This window comes from Bos javanicus, chromosome 3 (genome assembly GCF_032452875.1).
Source record: "Bos javanicus breed banteng chromosome 3, ARS-OSU_banteng_1.0, whole genome shotgun sequence".
Classification (NCBI taxonomy): domain Eukaryota; kingdom Metazoa; phylum Chordata; class Mammalia; order Artiodactyla; family Bovidae; genus Bos; species Bos javanicus.
The window spans coordinates 60,584,465-60,599,244 of record NC_083870.1 but is presented as its reverse complement, the minus strand read 5'-3'; positions in this window follow the sequence as shown (position 1 = coordinate 60,599,244).

The following is a 14,780-nucleotide window of genomic DNA, read 5'->3' as shown; positions in this document are numbered from 1 at the left end:
CTGATTTGCTTTATGCAAAATTGAAAAGCAGAGCTTTTTCCACATTATGACTTTTGGTGGCATGTCTTTGTGATTTTGAAACCGAATCCCTCTAAAACTGAGCTCCCCCATGAAGGTTATAATCCTCTCTATCCAAAACTTTATCCCCTTTCTTATCCCACCCTTGCTCCCCTCAGGATGGACGAATATGAAAGAAAAGTGGGGAGTTTCAGAGAACAAACACAAGCAGTTACTAATAACTGAAGTAGGAGGATGCAGAAACAAAGGAAGAGCCATCAAGAAACAATGGTTGAGTGATAAAACACAGTTTTAGTTCCTTCTCAAGGAATATACGTAACAATCTGACACAGATCTTTGAGTTGTTCAACAGAAATTAAGATGCCCACCCCTCAGGTAGAGAATGATGACTACATGCTAAGCATGAGCAGGTAGATCCCAGACTGCTTGGAACCAAAAGTATGATGCTTACAACTCCCCAAACATCATGCTGTTTCCTCACCAACAATCAATCAGGATAAAGTCCACGAGCTACAACACTCACCTGAAATGCTGCTTATAAAACCCTTTCCTGAAAGCCATCATGGAGTCCAAGTCATTTGATCATCAGCTGCCTGTTTTCCTTGTTTGGTGCCCTTCAGTGAACACTGTACTTTCCTTTACCACAGCCTAATGTCAGTAGATTGGCTTGGCAGCACAGCAGGTGAGTGGAGCCAAGTTCAGTTCATAACATTTCTTTTTTTCTTTTTGACAACTTACAACCTCTTCCATCACAGAAAGCAAAATAATCAAGAGGCAGGAGCACAAATGAGACTCTAGCAACATTAGAAATGAGAACTGCTTTTCTCTAGACATCCTGGAGCACGAAATCAAGTGGGCCTTAGAAAGCATTACTCTAAACAAAGCTAGTGGAGGTGATGGAATTTCAGCTAAGCTATTTCAAATCCTAAAAGATGATGCTGTGAAAGTGCTGCACTCAATATGCCAGCAAATTTGGAAAACTCAGCAGTGGCCACAGGACTGGAAAAGGTCAGTTTTCATTCCAATCCCAGAAAAAGACAATGCCAAAGAATGTTCTAACTACCACACAATTGCACTCATCTCACATGCTAGCAAAATAATGCTCAAAATTCTTCAAGCTAGGCTTCAACCGTACGTGAACCAAGAACTCCCAGATGTTCAAGCTGGATTTAGAAAAGGCAGAGGAACCAGAGATCAAATTGCCAACATCTGTTGGATCATAAGAAAAGCAAAAGAATTCCAAAAGAACATCTACTTCTGCTTCATTGCTTATGCTAAAGCCTTTGACTGTGTGGATCACAACAAACTATGGAAAATTTTGAAAGAGATGGGAACACCAGATCACCTGACCTGACTCCTGAGAAACCTGTATGCAGATCAGGAAGCAACAGTTTGAACCAGACATGGAACAAGGGACTGATTCCAAATTGGGAAAGGAGTACATCAAGGTTGTATATTGTCACCCTGCTTATTTAACTTATATGCAGAGTACATCATGAGAAATGCCAGGCTAGATGAAGCACAAGCTGGAATCAAGACTGACGGGAGAAACATCAATAACCTCAGATATGCAGATGACAATAACCTTATGGCAGAAAGCAAAGAACTAAAGAGCCTCTTGATGAAAGTGAAAGAAGAGAGTGAAAAAGTTGGCTTAAAACTCAACATTCCATTCAAAAACTAAGGTCATCGCATCTGGTCCCATCACTTCATGACAAATAGATGGGGAAACAGTGAAAACAGTCGCTGACTTTATTTTTTTGGGCTCCAAAATCACTACAGATGGTGACTGCAACCATGAAATTAAAAGACGCTTACTCCTTGGAAGGAAAGTTATGGCCAACCTAGAAAGCATATTAAAAAGCAGGAAAAAAAAATAAAATAAAAAGCAGAGACATTTCTTTGCCAACAAAGGTCCATCTAGTGAAAACTATGGAAATATGGTTTTTCCAGTAGTCTTGTATGGATGTAAGAGTTGGATTATAAAGAAAGCTAAGCACTGAAGAATTGATGCTTTTGAATTGTGGTGTTGAAGACTCTTGAAATTCCCTTAGATTGCAAGGAGATCCAACCAGTCCTTCCTAAAGGAAATCAATCCTGAATATTCATTGGAAGGATTGATGCTGAAGCTGAAACTCTAATACTTTGGCCACCTGATGGGAAGAACTGACACCCTGGAAAAGACCCTGATGCTGGGAAAGATTGAAAGCAGGATGAGATGGCTGGATGGCATTACTGACTTGATGGACATGAGTTTGAGCAAGCTCCAGGAGTTGGTGATGGATAGGGAAGCCTAGCATGCCTCAGTGCAAGGGTTGTAAAGAATCAGACACAAGTGAGCAACTGAACTGAATTGAACTTCCTGAGCATAAAATTCCATGCCTGCCTTCTACTGATTCATTCCAGTTGCCCATTGTCACCCCCGAACCCTAGTCACAATTTCATTCTAGCACCTGAGTTCACAGAGCTGTTGAAAGAGTATGGGGAGATATCTTCTCGCACTATGCAGCTTTCCAGCTCTGCCACCCTTTGGCAGCAATTAGAACAAACTGCTACAGTGGGCTGGAATCCTCAGCAGCCTCTGTCCAGACACTCCAAAGCAATCAGAGAGGAGACAGAGCAGGATTAGCAGATAAAACATACCATTTTCCCTTGAAATCTACTGGGGCTTGTTTACCCACAGTTTTAGTCTCCAACAGAGTTGACTTGCAGGCTTTGTAAAATATGATGAACCTTAAATGCCAAACAATTGAGGCTACTTAACCTGGAAGGAAGATTGCCTCTAAGAAGCCTGGGGGTGGGGCCCGGCGGTGGGGGGAGGGGGGTGGGGGCGGTGCAGTGACATTTACCATCCACATCAGAGCCAAAGATCTAGAAATGAAACTTCATTCTAGATAGTGGCTCTGATGATTGGGTGGAGGTGGCTCTGGAAGTAAAGACTAACTCTTGAATTTTAGAAAAATCCAATTCAGTTACACATCTACAGAAGAACCAAGGACCAATGGGAGCCCCTACTTGGCAGGGTTCATGGGCCCTTGGCACCCTGATAAATACAAATAGAAACTCTTGTTGCATTTCTGGAAATAAGTCACTAATGTGTAATTTATAATCCTATATGTGAGCATATATGGATATGTGCTATGCTTAGTTGCTCAGTCATGTCCAGCTCTTTGCGACCCCATGGAATGCAGCCTTCCAGGCTCTTTGTCCATGGGACTTTTCAGGCAAGAATACTGGAGTGTATTGCTATTTCCTTCTTTAGGGGATCTTCCTGACCCAGGAATCGAACCTGTGTCTCCTGTGTCTTCTGCATTGCAGGCAGATTCTTTACTTGCTGAGCCATTGGGGAAGCTATATATATATATATATATATATATATATATATATATATATATGTTCATTCTCAATTCCTAAAACTTAACATTTTTAAGGAATTAGCATGAAGACCAAGTTTGTTTCCTTTGCCTTCAACTGCTTCATGTCAGCTTATAAATGTACAAATCAGTCAAATATTCAAGCTAACAGCATTTCATCAGTCTTACTTCGCCCTTAATAATTCATCCCTCTTATGTTTACTCTAATACTTGTGCAGCATAAATATGCATGATATGCGGCTGTGTGTGTTCAAGCACTTTCCTGGATACACTAACAGCAGGAGACTTTTGACCTTGGTCTGAAGAGGAAAAAGTTACTGTAGTAACTAATGACAGAAATGACAGTCTCATACTTTAAATTAAAGGGGAAAAGGGAGAAAAACATTCCCAAGAGAAAGTTCCTTACCAGCAATTTAGATTTCAGCCTAAGAGGTGCTTTTCTGTAAATTACATTTGAAAACACTTGCTTTTTCCTGCATCAGGTTTAACAAGGGTAATACCTGTCCTCTTGCCAAAAACCTTATAGAGATGTTGTGAGAAATAATAAAAGAATGTATGTGGAGCCTCTGAGCTATCCGGAATAAAAATACTAATAAATATAAAGGCTTCTTATTAACACTAGTAAATATCCTGCCAGGAAAAAAAAGCCACAATAAAAGTGAGATTTGGGTAATATCTACTAACTCCTAATCCAATTATTTTAGATGCTTTGATTATTTTCTTCCAGATTCTCTTCAATTTGTAAGGAGTGTTTCAGGTATTTAACATTTCTTTTCTCACTGTTTTGAGGATTTTCAGTATCTTGGCAAATAATACCAGGGATTAACAAGGACCAAGTTGGGATCTATAGGTTGCTGGTGACTCAGTTTCCCCACTGCAATCAAGAAACTATAAAAACATAAAGATTGAGACTTCTCGCTGCCTTTGTTGTATATCACATGCTTTCAATCTCAAAGGGATTTTTCCAGATATCTCAATTAGCTTTCTTGGTCTGTCTGAAAACTCTGCTTTCTGATCCCCTTTCCCCTAAAATATACAAACTCAAATGCTTAGGCTGAATTGAACTCAATCATCCTTTACCATGTTTTTCCAATGAAGAATCCTGTTCTGTCATCAAGTGAAAAAGAGAACAATACCTCCAAGATCTCATTTGCAGATATAATATTATGAGAAACCTGACACAGATTTATGTACCAGCTTGTAAGGGCACAATTAGGATCTTTATCTGCACAGGGAAATATAGGCCAAAAGGCATTTTTCATTTCCCAAACAAGCGCCAACCAAACTGGGAGTCTGTTAAAGAAACAAGACATCAGGTCACATTAAGACGTTTTTCTTCGTGATGTTTCCCTGGGCCCAGAAAATGACAGACCCAGAAAACAACATTAGTCCTAGCAGGAATGCCAAAACTATGCTGTAGGTATTGCTTTTATGTCTGGAGGGTCACAATTAACATATCAAATGTGCAGAGAAAAATGAACTTCTTTATTTTCTACAAGTGATAGAATCTTTCTCAAAAATTCTCACTGCTGGCTAGCTGATGGAGGTGGAGGGTGGGGAGCAACAGTCTTTAACTTGAAATTTGCCTATTTATGGTGTTTCAGCACTGCTGTGTTACATAGTTTCTTTGCGATAATTGTTCACTCATTCAAAGTTTACTCCATAATGGAACAGCTCCTCTCTTTCCCCTCTTCTTTCAACGAATGAGGCTTGGATGTAGAGGATATATCTCAGGACATGGGGTTGGCGAGGCCCTTGGTCTCATGCTGGTATAAGGGCAGGGTCCATGATGGGCTATCTGATCTAGTTTTGACTGTACCCAGGGCGAACATCCTACTGTGTTCATCTTTGAAGTGAGCAGCTGTAGCTGGTGAAGTTCTTGAGGAACAAGGCCATCTCCCTTGATGCCTGACTCCAAAATCCGGTCGTCTTAGCCAAACCTGAAGCTATGCTGAGGTCAGTGACCCACATTTGGTGACCTAGATCTAGATCAGGTGCTCAGAACAAGTTTTACCATTTATTTCCTTATTTCCACTTTTTTGTCTACCATCTCATGAGATAGCAATATTTCTATATTCTCTTCCTCCTTAACCAGACCATTTCTTTCATCTTTCTCTTAGCCAGCTCAGACTTTTACAATTTATTACAGTATAATAAATCACTGTAGACTGGGAGACTGAGTCAACATTTACATTAAGTTTAAAATCAAGATGGGCTTCCCTGGTGGCACTAGTGGTAAAAGAAGGAGGGTTTGATCCCTGGGTGGGAAAGATCCCCTGGAGGAGGGCATGGCAACACACTCTAGAATTCTTGCTTTGAGAATCCAATGGACAGAGGAGCCTGGTGAGCTATGGTCCACATGATCACGAAGAGTCAGACGTGACTGAAGCAACTTACCACACATGCACTAAGATGAAGATGCCAGATCAATCTTATTCCTGGTGAGAGGCTTCTTCCTGATTTGTCAACAACCATCTTCCCAATGTATGTATCCTCATATCGCAGAAAGAGGAAGCAATCTCTCTCATGTTATCCCTCATAAAGAACACTAATCCCATCATGAAAGTTCCACTCTTATGACCTAATTACATTCTAAAGGCCCCTTTTCCAAATACTATCATTCTGAGGATTAAGGTATCAACACATGAATTTTGAGGGGACACAAATATTCAATTCTTAGCAACCATAGTTTTGATTCCTTTGTTCTGCATGGTACATCCCCTAATGCACACCTTCCAATGAACATGAGTCATGCTTAACTTTGGAGGTAGGCGACTTCAAGAGAACAAAATTTAAGGGGAAAGAAACTATATAGCCTAATAGTTCCAAAATATTATTTCCCTTGTTACAAAACACCAAAATTTAAAGACTTTTTAAAAGTGCAAAAGTTTAGAAATTAACAGTACCTATGGGTAGGTGAGAGCCTGAGCCTGTATATGTGTGCATATGTGTGCATATGAGCGCACACATGTGGGTGTGAATGGTTCTCTATGTTTGTGTGACTGAGTATACAAGACGTAGGGGTCTGTAAAAACTCACAGGGAAGGTAGTCATCTTAGCCTAGGAGGGCAAGACCCTTTTGAATTAGTCCTACCTTCCCCATGTCAAAACTTACAGAGTATTTCATCACCTGCCATAGGTAATGGTGCCTTGAAAAAAGACATGAGCTGTCAGCCCAGAGCACACTCCCCTCTAGGAACATGAGTATTTCCTCCAGGAGGCATCAGGGAAATGTCAAATCATTGGAGGCTGCCTTTCCAACCCCAGCTGGCCTTGACCTGGGATAAAATACATGTTTCCTAAAAACACCTCATAATTTAGACTCTGCGACAGAGGTCCCTTCTGGATTTTCCACACACTATTTATTCTGCTCCCCCAGACTTCCTCACAGAGAATAGATAGACATAATGCTTCCATTCCATGCTATGGATTAAGCTGATGTTTAGACAATCTTTTGTTTTCCCTCTGGAATCAAGTTAAGTCTACCTTTTACTCTCAAATAATATCCCAGAAGTTATTTTTAAGTAGAATCAACTTTATGAAAAAATTGGATAAGAGGAAATAAAGTAAATGAAATTTCTTAGAGAAAATTCCATCTGGTAAATAATCATTTGCCATAAACTCTGGAGAAGTAAGTTGACCTAACATGGTAATCATCACACCTCACTTATAACCAGCCTCTTTTTACAGCTGAGAGTGTAGTTTGATGGCAGCTTTCAGCTATTCATATATTATTTATGAGTTTTGTAAGAAACATAAAGTTTGCAGGTAATCTGCTTTCTCTGTAACCTTTCTATTGCTGATAATACAAAAATGAGTGTAATTAAATTTGCTTTTTTGTCGATGTATGTCTCAGTCATTCAGTTGTCTACGATTCTTTGTGACCTCAAGGAATGTAGTCCACCAAGCTCCTCTGTCCATGGGATTTTTAGGGCAAGAATACTAGAGTGGCTATTTTCTTCTTCCAGGGGATCTTCCTGACCCAGGGATTGAACCATGTCTCCTGCATCTCCTGCAATGCAGCCAGGTTCTTTACTGGCTGAGCTTTGTCAAAGACTATATAATTCTAAATAAACTAATTTAGTCTAACCTTTGCTTGAAAAATCCCAGGATTGAAGTTTCTCTTCCAAGTAGCGTTGTACAAAATGCCACAGTTTGGGAAGTTTGAATTAGATTCAAATCCAGTCTCACTATAAGCTTTCTATTTTAGGGGAACTTGCTTTTAGTCTAATTTGATCATCCATAAAATAGAATAATACTCATAGGGTAATTAGTAGAAGTAAGTGAAATTAAGCCTGTAAGAACTGACTGAAGCCACTCTTGGCACACTGAAAATATTCTTCCTCTCCAACCCTGGAAGCCGAGTCTAACAACACAGCAGCTTAACATGTCTGTGCACAGGAAGGAGACACTATTGTCAGATAACAAAATCTTCATACACTTTCCACTGTATGATTATGTTTCTTCTGAGCTTTGGACTCTGGCTGAGGCATCTACATAATAAACATAACATCACATGACAATCAACATCAAGGGGATGGTCGATGATCAAAAAAGAATAGTAGCTGGCCCCAGAAGATGAAGATCCCAGACCACAGGTTCCATGCACAGGCAACTCTGTGCTGTTATCAGCAGACATGTCCTGTTGCTCAGTATCCCTGATGAATGGAGCAGGTGTAGGGCACTGAGAGAGACGAGATGGATATGCTGATGAATGAGACAGTCCTTGCACTCAAATGCTCATTGGGGAACCAAGAAGTAAACCTGCAATTTCAGTTTCATGTAGTAAGTGCTGGCCAAGCTTAAGTTCTGGGTGCTATGAAGGAGGGTTTACCAGAGCAAGTGGTACCCAAGCTGTGATCCGAAAATAGGGATGTTTCTAAAGCTATCAATGCCTGTTCACACATGGGGAAATCACTTATTTTTTTTCTGTATAGTTGACTTAAAATTTCTGCTCTTGTCATGTTCTCCCTCTCTCTTAGATAATTCTGTGTTAAGTATAATTTCATTTTTAGTTCTGAGCCTCAGTTTGTTTACTTCCCAATACTTCTCAGTTGCTTTATAAAGTTATTAGTTAGCTGAATTCACCTAAGTGTAGGATACAGAAATTTCTCTGTGGTGAAGTAATGTCATGTACATTATATAGCACAAAGCACATGCTATTTTTTATTTGTTCAAAGTTAAATGTGTGATAATATCCAGTTCAGTGGATTCAAAATACAATTTTTAAATGGCTAAAAATATATACACCTTTATCTCATGAAGCTCATATAATTTTGTACTTGATAAATAAACTGGGAACATGCTTGTTTGTTTATCTGGAGTCTTTTTAATGTCATTTACAGAAACCCAGTTCAAATAAACTTAAACAGAATAAAAGAGAAGTTTTCAACTTTTCAGATAAGGCTGGATTTAGGTCCTCAGATATTGTCCCCGGTGCTCCTTCTCTCTTTCCCTCTTATCCATCCATCCATTCCTAGTTACTGCTTTCTTTTTGCACCACCAGATTTTTCATACCTAATGGTGCAAATAGTCCCCAGCAAATCAACCCAAAGCTTCTGCTGATCTACAGTTAATTACAAAGAGAAGTCAGGGATACTTTCCTAACAAATTCAGCAGAATTCCTGAGGATGACTCTGATTGGCTAAATCTGGGTCATCTGGCCATCTAGGAAGTATCGCAGGAGAAGAAGGAGGTAACTTGAGTGGCCAGTTGAGTCACATGGTCACCAACATGGCAGGGGAGGCAACTACTGCGACCAACATTTCACCAAGCTATGAGGAATGACTGCTGAAATAAAAAAGAGTTGGGCAGGGATTTCCCTGGTGGTCCAGCAGTTAACACTCCTTGCTGCTTAATGCAGGTGACCAGGGTTCAATCCCTGGTCGGGTAACTGGATCTCAAATGTCATAATATGTGTTCACATGCCACAACTAAAGATCCTGCAAGCCACAGCTATTAATAAGACCCAGCACAGCCAAATAAATAAATAAAAATAAATACATAAAAAAAGAGGTTGGGCAGACAACATAATAATTCATCATAACAGGAAACCATTGAATGTGAAGCATTTGTGCACTAGACCAGGAGACTGAGTACGTGAGGCCTTATTGGTGGTTCAGCCTGAAAAAGGGTTGCCTCTGCTCTCAGTAAAAACCATCCCTAGAACCTGCAGGCACTTCGACCCATATTTCAAATCAAAGGAAATGAACATTTCAAAGGTAAAGCTAAACTGTGGACTCAAGCTAAAGTCGAGGATTTTATCTCTAGAAAAATGACTGGAAATCCAAAGAAATCTTACCTGGGAAGAAATCTCTATTAAACACATCTGGGCATCCAGTGGCACTGAGAAGCAAATGGAGGGAAATTCTTTAGCTGGTCACTTAAACATCCAGTAGTAAAACTCCAAGGCTTGATGGGAAGTCTTCATTTTGAGGAGATCATGAGAAAATCAAGCTGAGATTGTCAGCTCCAAATTGGACAATAGAGATTTACATAATCTAAATGAAAGGTCTTATTTCACAGAATATAAGTGAAAAGTCAGAAAAATATGGATTATTTAGTGGATAGAGAAGAAGAAATTGATTTTTTTTTGATTTCCCAAGTCCAAAATAATTTTTTAAAAAGTCACTTTTTATTTTTTTGATTTCCCCCAAGTCCCATATAAAGGGCTTCCCTGGTGGCTCAGTGGTAAAGAATGCTCCTGCCAGTGCAGAAAACTCAGCAACAGCTGAGTATTCAATCCCTGGGTCAGGAAGATCCCCTGCAGGAGGAATGGCAACCCACTCCAGTATTCTTGCCTGGAAAATCCCATGGGCAGAGGAGCCTGGTGGGCTACAGTCCACAGGGTCACAAAGAGTTGGACATGACTTAGCGACTAAACAGACACAGGTAGCTCAGTGGCAAAGAACCCACATGTCAATGCAGGAGACATAACATACATGGGTTCCAACCCTGGGTCAGGAAGATCCCCTGGAGGAGGGCATGGCAGCCCACTCCAGTATTCTTGCCTGGAGAATTCCATGGACAGAGGAGCCTGTGGGCTACAGTCCATGGGGTAACAAAAAATTGGACATATCTGAAGTGACTTAGCATGCATGCACATAAGTCCCATAAAACAGATTAACTGCAAAAAAATGCTTCAAGCAACCACCAAAAAGCATTAAGCTGCTCTGTGTTATAAACTGTGCAAAGGGCTGAGGAAAAAACAATAAATGAGGCTTGGTCTTCTGGTAAAGTCAGTTTCATGGTTAAGATAGGCTCTTCAGCAGAGTATTAAAGTATAATATTCTACAGCAGAGGTTTATAAAAGGTGTGGATTTAAGAGGTCACACTTGCAACTCTGAGGCAATAATTATGTTCCTCTATATTGCCTGAAATTTCACCTTTAGAGCTCGATTCATCTGGGTTAGAAGACATCTCTTTTAAATTTTAAATAGCCCTGGAAAGCATATCACCTTAATCAGGATTGTCAGTTGTTCAAACTTGGTGTGAATTAATTAATCAAATCATTTCCCACTAACAAGCTTCTTAAATCAGTAAACTTAGTAAGTGTGTTTTTTTTTAGATAGGGGAGGGGCATGAGGAGCAAGGGTAACGCAAAAAGGGAATATTGGTTTTGCAGGATTAGAGAGCCTCCAAAGTCAGACTACCTCTAAGAGACCAATTAAGACTCAGCCTGGCCCAGGACAGTTGTATTTATTCCTTCGATGCACTGTATAAAGACATTTAAGAATACTCAGTAGTATAGAATGGACAATTAAGTAATTGACTGCATCTTATTTGATGGACTCTAGGCTCATCAGGAAGAACTGAAATCAACTCCCCACTGCACATCTGCAATCTCCCCAGCCAAAGTCAGTTGATATTTGGGTCCTCAAGGCTTTGGGAGAAGTTGTCAGATGGAGATGAATCCAGGCAGACAGCCACTATCAGGCATGTTCATTGAGATAATTAAACTGAATTTGTCTGACAATGGTAACCCATTATACCAGAAGGGGCTTGGTTCTCTAGGACCCTGAGAGTAGGGTGAGACTTGCAGGTTCTGAGAGGGTGTGTGGACCTAAAACAATATCCGAGAAGACCTTACAGGCCTGGCAAGAAGCACAACAATGAAGACTTGGGACCAGAGCCTCCCTGTGTCTTCTGAATCTGTGTAAATAGCATGAATCCCATCCATCAGCAAGAGGGAAGGAAAGGAAGCTACGAACAGTGCCTGATGGAAGACATCTCATTTGTCCTCAAGGATAGGGATCAGAATTAACATGACATCTTGATAAAGTAAAGCAGTATTTATGCCCAGGATGGCATGCAATAATTCAATACCCATTACAGAACTACTTATCATTAAGTAATTCTTATCATACAAATTATCATTTCAGTGAGGGAGACACAAAGTCCAAAGGGAAGATATTTAAAGGAAAGCGGGACAGGCACAATAGTTGACTTTTCAAAGTCCATTGTGAGTTTTTATCAGTAAGTGGTTCAGGAATGGGAATTTGACCTAACAAAGACAATAAAACATGAGGGATACCTGCTCGGAATTTCTGGGAAAGGTGTCCTCATTCCTAAGGAAGAGACATTAGGAAAAAAAGATGGTCCTTCTTCCTCTGGACACAGTGTGTCTAGATGAAAAGAAAGTGAAAGTGTTAGTCACTCAGTCCTGTCTGACTCTTTGTGATCCCATAGCCTGTAGCCCATCAAGCTCCTCTGTCCGTGGAATTCTCCAGGCAAGAATACTGGAGTGGGTAGCCATTCCCTTGTCCAGGGGATCTTCCCACGCCAGGGGTTGAACTCAGGTCTCTTGCATTGCAGGTAGATTTTTTGCCATCTGGGTCATTGCAGTCATGTTGCCTCCAGCTCAAGAACAAAGACAACACATGGGAGAAGCATCACTAAGAGAACAGCTGAGAAATGGAGCTTGACCCTGACAGACCACACACAGAGCCATGGCTTTATGAACTTCTTGTTAGATGAGATGATACCTTTCAGTTTTCTGTCACTTGCTACCGGGAGCATTTGACAGACAAGGCATGATAATTCTGATGCAATCCCCTCTGCATGGAGCATAGGTGGTTTATTATGCTTCAACCAGGACCACAGATTACTATATGGTGCAATGGCCTCTCTCGTCCCCACTCCTACCTATGCTCTACCCTATACCCAAATGCCACCACCCCAAGATCATATCAGACTGTGCCTCTGCTTAAACACCTCTACAGGCTTTATATTTCGTATAGGGACAACTCTCTAGCATGGCAGACAAGGTCCTTGGGAATCTGGGCTTCACTTGCCATCCTGTCCAACTCCCACCATTCATTCCATGCACAGGTGCACTATTCTGCTCTTCCCTCTGTTCCACAGCACCTCTCTTTCTGTCTTTTGAGCCATTCATATGAAAGTCTGCAGCCTAAAATGCCCATATCCTTCTTTTCTGTCTGGAAATCTACTTTTCCATCCATGCTCACCTCTGTGAAGCCTTTTTCTCACTCTCATTTGCTCCATATTTCATAGCACCTGAGTCACGTCAACCAGGACATTTTCGTATATCTGTCCATATATGTCAATGTTCTCTAAAAGCCCATGGGCTCCTTGAGGCCATCTCCGTAACCACAGCACCAAGTTACGTTCTAGACCCATAATAGGCATTCAATTACTGGAATAAATAAGTGAATGAATGAACAAAGGAGTTCAACCCCCCAGGATTTAGAAAAGTTAGAAACAAATCCAATATTATCAAGAGTCCTTCTGAGTAAGAAACTACTTCTCACATCTCTTGAGGGTGTCACAGCTAACCAGCTCTCTTATGCTCCCACCCCACATGATGACTTATTCTATCACCTTAAGCTATATTTCTCATTACTGCTTATCCTTAAGACTGGGTCACTCTGGCGGACATGACATTTTTATACTGTATTTTAAGTGTGAATGTGAAAAACTGACTTCCAGCAACAACAAGGCTTTTCTGGATGGTTAACATAAATTTCATTATGTTAACTTTAAATTAGAAGAGTGTTAGGTAGTGACAAAGAGATCAGAACTAATATCTTGTATATTTGAATAAACTAGTCCCTGAGTGTATTTGTTTATTGATCAGACACAATGTGCATATATGTATTTTGACCCAAAAAGTATTTTCAAAGAATAAAAATGTTGGTAAGAATTGAAATTTGGTCATATTTTAATATCAAACAATGTAATTAGTAACATTTATGCAAGCATTAGTAAGTATGGATATTTGTTGAGAGAATAAATATATTGGGGAAGGGAATGGCTACCTACTCCAGTATTCTTGGGATATTTGTTGAGAGAATGAATATATATGGAGAGATAAAACAGGCAAGAATGCAGCATAACATACCTAGGCATTCTACTGATGGAATTTTTCTCCAGGGCTCTGCTTCAGCTACTTGCCACTAGGACACAGACCATGGCATTTGGGGAGCTGACAAAGCCTCACTTGTCTCGGGCAGTTTGCAAAGTTGGCTGCAAATGGAGGTTTTCTAAGTGGCTGCTCACAAAACCATGCTGGTGGCCTTAGTGCCTGGGAAATACCAAGAGCTAAATGCTTCCTCTCCTTCATTTTCTGAATTTCATAGCCTGATGGCAGTCAGGCTGCAGGCATTGTATTCTGAAAGGATTATTTCACTTTCTGTGAAGTTGAAGTCGCTCAGCTTTTGCCCCCATGGCTTGGGACACCAACCGAGACATACTGCAATCACACAGCTGCAGTAGACGGTCTCTCGTGGCTTACTGCTTAATGATCTTGCCAACTGCAGACCTCCCTTCTATTGTGCCGACTCTCTGCCACCAACTCCCTTTTGCTTCTTTGAAGACTTTTTCTGTTTTTGTATTTACCTTATTTATCTTACCTTCACACTTCCCTGACCTGATTACCCTTAGACATAATCAACTCCTGTTTTCCTTTATGTATCAGTGGCTGCTGCTTGATGTTATGGTGTTATTTTAATACCGTAATAGAAAATGATAAAGGCCAATCAATTATTTTGTATTATCCATTGTGCTCCATTGGGATTGATTTTCCTCTATGTAATCATGTTTGCAGCCATAAAAACAAAGATTAAAAAGGGGTTTCTTTCTATTTTTCATATTCAAAGGAGTCATATTAGTAACCCTGCCTCATAACGTAGCTGCTAAAAGCTAAATTTCATCTAGAGAAATGGTGTCCCTAGGAGGTGGTGAAAGCCATGAACAGGACTCAATGCCTCTCCTTGGACTTTGGTCTATGTCTTGAGTATTTATTCTCTATATTACTGTTTGGCAAAATCTGGCATCACATTTATCTAATGAATGGCAGTCTTGTGTGGGTTGCACTTTTTTGCATATCCTAAGAGGTTTCCTTATTGTCATTCTGCTTTCTCCTCACCA